This window comes from Octopus bimaculoides, chromosome 2 (assembly GCF_046866305.1).
Source record: "Octopus bimaculoides isolate indiv1 chromosome 2, ASM4686630v1, whole genome shotgun sequence".
In the NCBI taxonomy this organism is placed as follows: domain Eukaryota; kingdom Metazoa; phylum Mollusca; class Cephalopoda; order Octopoda; family Octopodidae; genus Octopus; species Octopus bimaculoides.
The window spans coordinates 186538065-186550564 of record NC_142929.1 but is presented as its reverse complement, the minus strand read 5'-3'; the positions used below and the strand labels follow the sequence as shown (position 1 = coordinate 186550564).

Sequence of the window (12500 nt, the reverse complement as noted above, 5' to 3'; positions counted from 1 at the left end):
AGAAGAAAAAAATCTAATCAAATGCTCTGCAGCTTCTGTGTAAGAAGACCAAGGTTTTTAGTCATATATGACGTTTTAAAAAATAAAACAAGAAATATGTATGTATTTATGCACATATACACGTATGTATATGTATGTATACACACATACATATATGTACACACACACGAACATACATTCATACATATTTATGTATGTATGTAAACGTTGTGTATTTGAGTATATAATTGTTAACAAGTATAGAAATACACACATGAAATGACATACATGGAAATAAGCTGGTGGTATGAGATGCATATAGAAAAGAGGCATACATACATACATGGCTTTATGGTTAAGAAACTTATTTCCTAACCATGTGGTCTGAGTTCAGTCCCTCTGCATAGCATCTTGCGCCAGTGTCTTCAACTATAGTCCCAGGCCGACCAAAGCCTTGTGAATGGATTTTGTCGACGGAAAATAAAAGAAAGATATGTATACATCTATATGTATAAGTCTTTCTGTTTGTGCTTGTCCCCAACCACCGCTTGACAACCAGTGTTGGTTTGTTTACGGCCGTGTAACCTAGCGGTTCGGAAAAAATATCAATAAAATAAGTACCACGCTTAAAAAATAAGTATCGTGGTCGATTTGTTCGACTGAACCCGCTAAGGTGGTGCCCCAGAATAGCCGCAGTTCAATGACTACACACACACACACACACACACACACACACACACACACACACACACACACACACACACACACACACACACACACACACACACTTACACACAGAGGCAAGCAGACAGACAAATAAAGACATACAACCAAAAAGGAAGATTGACAGTTGTGTATCGTGTCTGTGAATGTGTGTGTGTGTGTGTGTGTGTGTGTGTGTGTGTGTGTGTGTGTGTGTGTGTGTGTGTGTGTGTGTTTGAGAGTATATGAGTACAAAATAGGGAAAATGCAGTCTGTAGAATTCTTTCCTTTGTTCAAAACTAAGCATTCACTTTCATCGTTACTCCGAGTTTTCGGTTATATATTTCATACTCTATAATTTACTTTGGATGATAAAACATTTATAAAGCATCGACCCCGCACAATTGAACAGAGAACACGTTTATTATAGAATTGAAATTAAGTGTTGATTTTGCCGTTCATCCAGCCAGAATCGATAAAGTACCAATTAAATAACGGAATCTATCTTATAAACTTTAGCTCTATCTCGTAATGTGTGGCCTTGCTTCAATGTTAGAATTATCAGCATCATCATCATCATCATCATCATGATGAAAACTCTCTGCTTTACTCTGTTGAGTATTATGGAGTGTGTCAGCAGTCCACAGCCAGTAGACTAAGGTGACACTTCTTTACTGATCATGCTTCAAGAACCATGCGGAGAAGTCTTACAGTCTCAAGCAATGATGATTTCTGTAGGTGTTCTATCTTCACATTCGTTGCAGTCCTTTTGAGCCATGCTGGTAGATGGGCACTGATACTTCCAAGTGCGCCAGTCACTACTGGAATCACGTCCACTTTTTTCATTCCCCACAACCGGCGTATTCCCCACTTCAATTCATCATAATTGTTCACTTCTTCTTCTCTCTCTTCAACCCTGTTGTCACCAGGACATGCTATGTCAATTATTAGGCATGTTTTTTTTTTCTTTTCTGTTCACGACAACAATGTCAGGTTTTCGATGTTTAATCTGATGGTCACACTGAATTATTGCATCGCATAGGATTTTGCAATTCTCATTCTCAGTAACTCCTTTTGGGACTTGGTGATACCACGTCTTTGATCTTTCTAGACCATAATTTCCACAAAGCTTTCAATGGTTCATTTTTGCCACATTATCATGCCACCTTTTGTATTGACGTTGCGCCAATTTTGGGCATTCATTAACAATGTGACACACTGTTTCGTCCCTCTCACCATACATTCTGCATTTGTCGCTCTCAGTTGTCTTATCAATTCTGCACTTCACATAATTCATCCTCAATGCTTGTTCTTGTGCCATGTATATAAGTGTTTTTGGTGGTGTCACTACAGGTCGAGGGTTAGGGTTATCCTGGTTCTGGTTACCTGGTACTTCATTTTTAATGAGAGTTTGTTCCAGCAGCAGACTTTACAATCCCAATCTGGTTCTTCACTGGGTAACGCGGTCCATGCCCTAGGCGATGACCGATCCGGTATGAGTTTTGGCTCGTCATTAAAGCATTGACGGTGACAATAGGAGACGGGTTTGTTTGTTCAGGGTTGACTTTTTGACACGATACCACTTCTTTGTTCTTCGAATGGATATATTTGTCATATCGTAAGCTGATAGATCGAAAATGGCCTCTCTCTCTCTCTCTCTCTCTCTCTCTCTCTCTCTCTCTCTCTCTCTCTCTCTCTCTCTCTCTCTCTCTCTCTCTTGGTAGCTATGTTTCCAGGCATAACTGTTTAATGATGTCTAAACTGAGTGACTAATTTACTCCTTTTTATATTCATTCATTCATTCATTTGTTGTTGTTGTTGTTGTTGTTGTTGTTGTTGTTGTTGTTGTTGTTGTTATTATTATTATTATTCATAATTCCCGAGCTGCTTATCCATAGTTCGAGGATAACTTCCAGAAACCCCTGGATTCGCAGTGCTACCGCAGGTTGGGAGCATTGCCGATTCTAGATAAACTTTACAAGCACAGAAATACTGTCAGCCAGCCCTGTCTGAGGTGCATGCAGAACAACGAAACCTACTACACCACACTCTTTCAGTGCCCGAGCTTCGCTGACTTGTTCTGTCGAACAACCGTAGCCGCGGATAGGTCGATGTACTCGGTCTGGCATTGCAATCGAATAGCTCTACCAGTTCGAGATAAACTCTACAAACACGAAAGTGCAGTAGACAGGCTTGTGCGACGTACGCACAGAGCGGCGAAACCGTTTTTGCATGCACTCGTTTAGTGTCCGAATATTGCTCACATGTGGAGTTATATTGAACAGCTGCTGTTGCATGCGGGAAGGAACCATCTATCAGCCAAGTCCACAGTAACGATCACTCCGGCACCCTTCTATAACCAGGCAGGCTATAGCGAAATCAAAAGAAGTTGTGCGGTGGATGAACCTGAACAGTCTGAGGACAGGAAAGTTCTTCTTTGATAGAACCCTCATTGCCTTTTGTTTTTTTCAAGCTTCACTTGAAAAGGACGGCGTGGGAGGAGAAGGAAGTGCTATTCTCTGGTGAATTTAGGGCAATTGTCCTTCATGTTCAGAGAGATCTCGGTTGGTCAGATTCCTCGATTGGCCCAAGACGCTCTCCTGTATTAAGAGAATTGCACCATTATCATCCATTTTAAAGTTTTCTTTTAAATGATTTTTATCTATTTTTTGTTAATATTGTATCTCAATCATATATGTTTATATATTGCTTACTTTTTCATCATTCTATGTAGATCCCAACACTTTATGGCCTGTCTTTATATCGTCCCCTTCATTCGTCGCCCTGGTAGCTTGGTAGCAAATAAAGGAAGTCATCATCATCATCATCATCATCATCATCTTCTGCTTTTCTTCTTCGTCGTTGTCATCGATTCCGTAGTCGTCGTCGTCACCACCACTACGACGACGACGACGACGACCACCACCACCACCACCACCACCATCACCACCAACACCATCACCATCACCATCATCATCATCATCATCATCATCATCATCATTTTACTACTGCAACTACTAAGTAGAGGTGGTGGTGGTAATAGAAAATCGTCACAACTGTTATCTGATTGTCTAGAGTACCAACGCTACCAAACACCCTAATTAAGAACATTGTTTCTGTTGCTGCTTTCATCAGTAACATAATTGCTAATCTAATATCAACTATTCTCTTCTTAACCACCACATCCTTCTCTTCCTCCTCCTCTCTCATCGTCCTCTTCCTCTATCACCACCACCACCGCCTCTACCATCACCCCTGTCTGTATGACTGTCTGCTGTATGACTCTCCCTTTCTCCCTTTCTCCCCCCTCTCTATCTCTCTCTCACACACACACACACACACATATGCTGTCAGAGGAGGACCAAGATGGTGCGTTCATAAATGTCGGTCTACGGCGTATGACAAGAAGTAATATTTTGTCGTCTGTTGTGTCCAGAGGCAGGCTGGAATATTGCGGAAGGTGCTAATTGCTGGCCGAGACAATAGAGAGCTACATAACCGTGGCTAGCGGCTATTACAACAGCTTTGTCCACTAAACGGGTGTCCCTGCTAAAATAATTCTAGGTTTCATCTTCATACACATGTTTAATCACAACATTTAGTTTAAGCATCAGCACCTACCTACGTACGATACCTAGAGACATATACACATAGGTGTGCTTGTGGGTGTGTATATCTATCTATCTATCTATCTATCTATCTATCTATCTATCTATCTATCTGGTCTTTTCCGTAAACTTTTCTTTCCACGTCTCTGTGCATAATGCAGTCGTTCGACAAATAAAGATCGATAAAATGAAATAACAACCGGACTAAAATATGACTGATTAAACCCTTAAAGGTGGTGTTATGTTTCCCTCGGGTGACTCGCAGAGAAAACACAACGAGTTATACAATTTAATTATTACATTTATTGTTCAATTACATACAAAGAACGCACTCACCCAATGTTCGTTATGAATAAACAAAAGTCATGTCCGCCATATATATATCAATGACATTTTACTACGACAGTCCCACAAGACAACAACAATGAAACAATGAACTCAGACGAACCACATGACACACGGAACGTCAGACGAATTACATATCTAACAGTCCATATAACACCTCCCCACTGAAATTGATGCTACACAAGAAGTATCAACAGCAAAGTCTCTCTTGGGTTTTACGGGTTCTCTTGGACCGTCTTGGGTTGTCTGGTCCATACTCTGGAACGGGTAACATGATCTTGGATCTGGTTTGTCTTTGTGTTAGTGGCACAGTTTCCGAGATCTCCATCGGGTGATCTGTTGCAAATTCAAATACAGTGTTTTCTGCATCACCAGGTTCATTGTCTTCCTCAGTTGTGTACCGCGGTCGCAGCTGTTCCCAGTGTCGTCTCCACATCGGGCCATGAGGTATGACCTTCACGTTAAAGCAGCGAGTACCCAATGACTTCTTAATGATTGCTGGTACCCATCGGGGATCTTTGTCTCGGCGAGGTCCATAGTATAGTGCATACACAGGATCTCCGGCCTTGTACTGCCTGGTAACTTTAGCGACATCAGCCGAGCTTGGAGTCACCTGAGACTTATGTGCTTCCTTAGACTGTTTGCCTTGAGCAATGTGTGTTGGCGATGGCAGCAGAGAATCAATCCTTGTTCGTATCTGCCGGTTATTCAAAAGTTCACTTGGAGAGAATCCACAGGATGTTGGTGTTCTCCGGTACTGCATCAAGAATTCTTGAAGTGCTCGTGTTGGCGGAAGAGAAGACTTCCTCAGAGCTTGTTTGAAGGTCTGCACCAAACGTTCCGCTGCTCCGTTGGTAGCTGGGTGGTAAGGTGCCCCTGTCAGGTGTGTGATCCCGCGTTCTTTGCACCAGCTCTGGAACTCCTCAGATGTAAAAGTTGGTGCATTATCGGTGACCAGTGTGTGAGGAAATCCGAAGTGCGCAAAGTCTTCCTCAAGCAGATTTAAAGTGGCTTTGGAGGACGTGGAGGAAGTAGGATGAATGCATGGGTACTTGGAATAAGCATCTGTGATCACCAGCCAATCTCTACCCATAAAATTTATTGCATGGTCCAGATGTAAGCGGCTCCACGGCTTTTCTGGTAACATCCATGGGTGAACTGGAGGCTTAGATGGCTGCCTTTGATGTTCGTTACATGAATCACATCGTCGACTGGCTATCTCTATAGCAGCATCGATACCAGGCCAATAAACAGCAGTTCTTGCTAGTTGTTTCATGCGTTCCATGCCAAAATGTCCAAGATGCAGAAGATTGAGGATCTTTGGCTGCAAGCTATGTGGAATCACAACTCTAGATCCATGTATAAGGCATCCATGACAGATACTAAGTGAGTTTGATAACTTACGGAACTTGTTGACTTCGTCATTGATCTCCATGTTCTTTGGTGGCCAGCCTTCACGGACGTAGCGCATCACTGTAGATATCACTGGATCTTTCCCTGGCTCTTGACGGAGGACGTTAGCATCCACAGGTTGGACTTGAATACTAAGAGCTTTGATGGCACACACCATGTCTATGTCTTCACCATTTTCCTTTCTGTCAAAGTCGTTGTCATCACCGAATGGCAAGCGACTGAGCGCATCAGCATTGCCATGATCTGCTGATTTCCGATATTCAATGGTGTAGTCAAACTGGTTCAGCCACAGGGCCCATCGTGCTAGTCTGTTAGCAGCGAGAAGTGGCGTCCCTTTTCTCGGACTGAATAGTGATGTCAGTGGCTTGTGGTCAGTCACGAGTACGAATTTACGACCGTACAAATATTGGTAAAACTTCTGCAAGCCAAATATGATAGCTAGGGCTTCCTTTTGAACTTGACTGTAGTTACGCTGTGCAGAAGTGAGAGTCTTGGACATATTGGATATTGGGCGCTCGCTTCCATCAGGATAGCGGTGAAACAGGACTGCTCCAATACCAACGTTTGATGCGTCACAAGCCAGTCCCAAAGTTTTGTTTGGATCGAAGTGTATCAGAACTTGACTTGATGAAAGTACATTTTTCAAGTGATCAAAAACTGACTGTTCCTCATCTCCCCACTTCCAAATAGTTGACTTTTTTGTAAGGCAATAGAGTGGCTCTGCTATACTGGCTAGGTTTGGGATAAACTTTCCATAAAACTGAACTGAACCTAGGAAAGATTTCAAGCTTGATTCGTTCGTTGGAGATGGCATCTTTAAGACTGCTTCGACTTTGGATCCCTTAGTGATCCCTTCAGTCGACAAAATGTGTCCAAGGTATTCTACACTGGGTAGTGCAAACTGGCACTTTTCACGGCGACATCTGAGTCCATTGTCGCTTAGACGTGTGAGCAGACACTTTAGGTTGTTTAAGTGACTGTTTGCATCTTTCCCACTGACGAGCATGTCATCCTGGAAGACTGCCACTCCAGGTAGATCATGGGTCAGGTTTTCCATGATCTCCTGAAAGTAACCAGGTGCTGACTTGATTCCGAAAGGGAGTCGTTGTTGCAGGAGTACTCCACGGTGAGTGCTGAGTGCGAGTCTGCGTTGACTTTCTGGAGCCAGCTTGATCTGATTATAGGCATCAGCAAGGTCTATCTTTGTATATCCGAATCCACCTCCGAGTTTCTGCATCAGTTCAGCAGGGAGTGGCATTGGATGACGGTGATCAGCAAGTTGGTCATTAATTCCCACAGAGTAGTCACCACAAATCCGTAGTTTGGGCTTCAGGTTGCTTGAAGCGTGTGCTTTACGAATCGGTACCACTGGCGTTCCGTATTCATTGAATTGAACAGGCTTCCAGATTCTCTTGGCGATGCCTTCTTCGTAACCTTTGGCCAGGTCATCACGAAGAGCAAATGGGACCGGACGTGCCTTGTGAAAGACTGGTGTTGCGTCCGATTTGAACTTCACTTCCAGTTCAAAGTTCTTGAGACATCCCAATTCTTGCTTGAAAAGATCTGGAAATTCATCACACGTGTTGTGACAATCTTGCTGCAGGGAAACATAGGGCTCGCTTGAGGTCTTTGGATACATCCCTTCTGCACCTTCCCTCTTAGCTTGGCTGTCTATGCTTTTCAAACCTAGAGCAGTGTCTACGGAAATTCCCAGAGTCTGGATAGCATTCCGACCCAGCAAATTAAGATCAGAGATCTTGGTGACTATGTAAGGTATAAGATCCTGCTTACCAGTTGTTGGATCCTTGGTTTGGCCCATGAAAGTTCCTAGAACAGGCAGGTTGTGCTTGCTGGCAGATTCATAGCGATGCTTGACATCTTGCAGCTTTGGTCTTCCAAGTTGTTTCCAGACTGACAAGGAAACAAAATTGCCTGTAGTAGCAGTGTCCAATTCCATTGTGAACAGTCTGTTCTGGATTGTTACTGGCACAATTAAACTATGAGTGTCTCGGGAAACTTCACCTAGGATCGCCTTGACTAGCTCAGCTTTTGTGATTCTTTTCACGGGAGTTTGTGAATGGCCATTGCGTTGCTGATGTTGTTTTTTCCTACACACCGCTTGCAAATGACCCTTTTTGTCACAAAAATGACATTTGGTTTCCCTGAAAGGACAGTCTGTTGCTTTGTGGGCCTTTCCACATCGGTAGCATTTCTCCTGGTTTGTGGAATAAGACTGCTGATGTTTCTTTTGAGGACTCTTATTCCTGTTCTGCTGGACCTTGTACACCTGCTTGGTTTTGGAACCGTATACAGTTTCTTTTGCAACCTTTGCTGCGTCTTCAGTCTCAATGGCAACCTGGACAGCACGGGCAAAATCTAGTTCTGAGTCTTTTATCTTAAAAAGCGCCTTCAGAACCGCTTCATTGTTAACCGAACATATGAATCTCTGTCTCAGAGCTTCATCCTGTGGGTTGGTGATCGCTGGAAAATCACAGGTAGCTGCATCCTGGCGTATACGTGCTGCCAGCTCCTGGAGAGTTTCGCCTGGCTTCCGCTGCATATCACTCCAAAACTTGAAACGCTCTCTCACAATGAAAAGTTTAGGGTCGAACTGTTCCTTCATGAAGTCAACGATTTCGTCCATTATCAAGTTGTTGATATCTTTAGGCGGATTTTGTTGGGTAGCCAGATTAGCAAGTTGTTTGTAAACAGTAGCAGTCTGATTGGTCAGGAACACTTGTGCCATGCGTTTTTCAGGTACAGCATTAGCAGCCACAAACGTACGGAATCTTGACCAGTAATCAGGCCATAGTTCTGTCGCTGAATCAAATGCAGTAAATGGTGGAATCGATACTGTTGTTGAAGTAGCTGAAAAATAGCCACTAGAATCGCCTTCAACTTGTCGAGCACCAAACAGTTTTAACAGAGCGTCCATATCTCTCTGATGTTGTTGCATTTGCTTGTCCATTTGTTCCCTAAACAATTTAATAAGTTCTACTGTCTGTTTTTCAGCCATTGTTATTACGATGAATAATCTTACGGTAAAGTAAGCATGTATCCTACCGGCGACGCCAATAAACTCTGTTATGTTTCCCTCGGGTGACTCGCAGAGAAAACACAACGAGTTATACAATTTAATTATTACATTTATTGTTCAATTACATACAAAGAACGCACTCACCCAATGTTCGTTATGAATAAACAAAAGTCATGTCCGCCATATATATATCAATGACATTTTACTACGACAGTCCCACAAGACAACAACAATGAAACAATGAACTCAGACGAACCACATGACACACGGAACGTCAGACGAATTACATATCTAACAGTCCATATAGCAGGTGGTACTCCAGCATGGCCGCAATCCAATTCCTAAAAGCAGTGAAAGTGGCATAGAATACTTGCTTGTCTGTACGTTTGTATGTATGTATGCATGTATGTATGTAAGTGTGTATGTATGTATGTATGTATATATGTGTGTATATGTATGTGTGTATGTATGTATGTACTGTATGCATGTATTTATGTATGAGTATGTATGTGTGTATGAGTGTATTTATGTATGTATGCATGTGTATATATGTATGTATGCGTGTGTGTATGTATGTGTATGCATGTATGTGTATGTGGGCATCTTTTTTTTTGTTCGTTATATCAACTAATTTATGTAATTAAAGATGACTCAGCTCTTAATAATACAGTCCTTTTGCTCCAAGAGATTGTCCCGCCCCTACTCATGCTTCTCTTATTCTTAACGTAATCTCTTTGGCACTTCAGAATCCACTACGCGCGCACACGTGCACACACAACTATACACAGATCCATGCACATGTAGTCACGTACATACTCATACATACTCATACATCTGCATACGTGATCACCTAAACAAAACACACACACACACACACACACACCTATATATATATATATATATATATATATATATATATATATATATATACATACATACATGCACACGCAGTCACATATATACCCATTCATATACAGAAACCCATGCACATATATACATATATCGTCGTCGTCAGCGTTTCCACGCTTTCGAGGACGTTTTCAAGATTTCTGAAATCCTGAGGCGCCATTCTCTAGTGAGTTTCATCTGTTTAGAGAAAGAGTTAGGATTTCGATCCTAGCAACGCTTTATCTACGAGGTACCCGTATCCCACGGAACAGCTGTGTTATGAGAACAATCGGCTTCCCAATCTACTGCAGTGATCCACGTTAACAGTTTCTTTCAGTGTATAATGAGTGATGAGATGACTTGAGTTATCTGTATGAATGGAATCCCTCGTTGTGTGAATAATGATCTGCTCCAGAGCATAGCACGGCACTCACCTCGCCCATACTACACAAGTGCAACAATGGTATCATTAGACTCGGTAAAACTGGAATTGCTAAACTTCCAAACTGAACGGAGTTAGTTGGGTTTGTGCATTTTCCTGAATCGATAAAGGCGAATAAGAACCCTGCCTATTAGATGTAGGCCTTACCACAAAATCAGATCTTGAGAAATTCTTATCTTCCTTCAAAAAGTGTAAATAGTCATACCAGGAACTTGAGAACAACTCGATTGTCACGCTTGTGGACTGTAACATTCCTATCTTCCACTGTTTTGAACAGGAATTCGTCAATTCTACAACCAACTACGCTTAGTCATTTCAGAAGGTCGTCATGGTGAGAAACTTGTCCATATGAGGAACACCAATATTCAGGTTGATGCTGATTACCAAATACGGTCCGGCATCATAGGTCCTCACGTTCTTGGTAAAATGAACTGAACAGGATTATGACTTCTCATACTCGGCAAAGAATCTTGTCTCGATTTTACCAACGCGTTTTCCCAGCAGCCTAAACAGTTTAAAACGATTTGGATGCATTCCAGGTCCAAGAACTTGTACAGTCTCAATTATGTCAGAACAAGTACACGAAATGTAAAGAACTTGCTCGTTGCATAGCATCTGCTATCTTTCAACCATACCCGATTCCGCAACAGCGTCTTTCCACTTCTCTCGTAAAAACTGCCTATTAAGCACCAATATGCCAAAATGAATCAATGTTTTGCCTCTTAAATCCAACAATAAGTAGAAAAAGCTACCTCAGAAAGTCGATATCTCAGTTGGCATCGAAACCTCTTGGGAATTTCTCAGTTGTACAAACTACTCTGCCTTCTTTAAAGTCTTCGTCTCCGAATACAGAAATAACACGATTGAATCGATGACATTAACAACGAAACTCAACTTTTCATCAGAAAATGCACAATTTACATAAACTGTAAGAACTTGTCCACGAAAAACAAAGCATTTAAGGAAAGTAAAAGAAAGTTGCAGACTATTCTCACAGAATGAAGGAATACTAGTGGTCGGCTATAGATGCCAAATCACGGGGCAGTAAAAGAAAGGAGATTAAGGTTTTAAAATATTGTATGGTCCAAGGGAAAGTGTATCGTCTGCTGTATCGTCTGCTGTATCGTCTTTTGATAGTCAGATATTGATCTACAAGAAAGACACTCTCCTTTGTAACAACTCTTCAATTAACAACCACGTAATCGCCACCTCTTCCTCAAACATCAGAAATACCTCAGCTGTCCTGTGAACCATATTTCAGAGTACAGGACTCCGTCAAGTAAATTTCCTTGGAGAAGGACCCTGGTAAAAAATGGCCTTCCTCCTGAAGTCTTCAAGTTGTGAGGTAATAAGCTAGCTCAAAAGTGTGTTAAGCTATATATTCATTTGGAAGTCTGGCCGTGTTCCTCAGGACTGCAAGGATGCCTCCATAAATCATCCCTTCAAGAAAAGTAGAAAAGTTGAAAAGTTGTCTGCATCAACTCACGCGACATGTTTCCTTTTAGAATTGCTGGAAAAATCCTCGCTCGCATCAACATAAATAGTATATAAGAATCATTTAACCTGAATCTCGTCGTTGTTTCAGATCAGGCTGTGGGATCATTGATATGACTCTCTTCTAATCGTCAGGTTGATGAAGGAGTTTGCGAAAAAAAAAAGAACAAGATTTTTAGATGGTTTTCGTTAACCTGACCAAAGCCTTCGATATGGTAAACAAGAACGCCCCATGGAGGGTTTACAAAAAAACTTAGAAAAGTGTTATCCGCTTATTCCAATAGGGAGTAAGGGACTCTATCATATCCGATGAAGAGTTTTCAGACACCTTCAACATTACTAACGCACTAAACAAGATTGTATGATAGCTTCCGGGACTCATTCTCAGAAACTGTTATCAGTAGAGCAGTTCTCTAATTTACCCTAATGTCAATTTCGGAGTAATTCTTGATTTTTTTTTTTTATTACCCTTCTCATTTGTAATCTCTGGCAATTATTTGTTTATCATTTACACGAAGCGAAGACAACTTCAATATATCAAAGATTTATCTTGTATGGTACTTATTGCACATTTATTCCTATTTGCGGTCCT

At 41.7% G+C, this 12500-nt stretch overlaps 1 long non-coding RNA gene across 1 annotated transcript in view; it reads left to right on the top strand.

The window, feature by feature from the left end:
* LOC149137305 (uncharacterized) overlaps positions 1 to 12500 on the top strand; it is a 34671-nt gene that overhangs the window by 5371 nt on the left and 16800 nt on the right. The window lies entirely within an intron of this gene.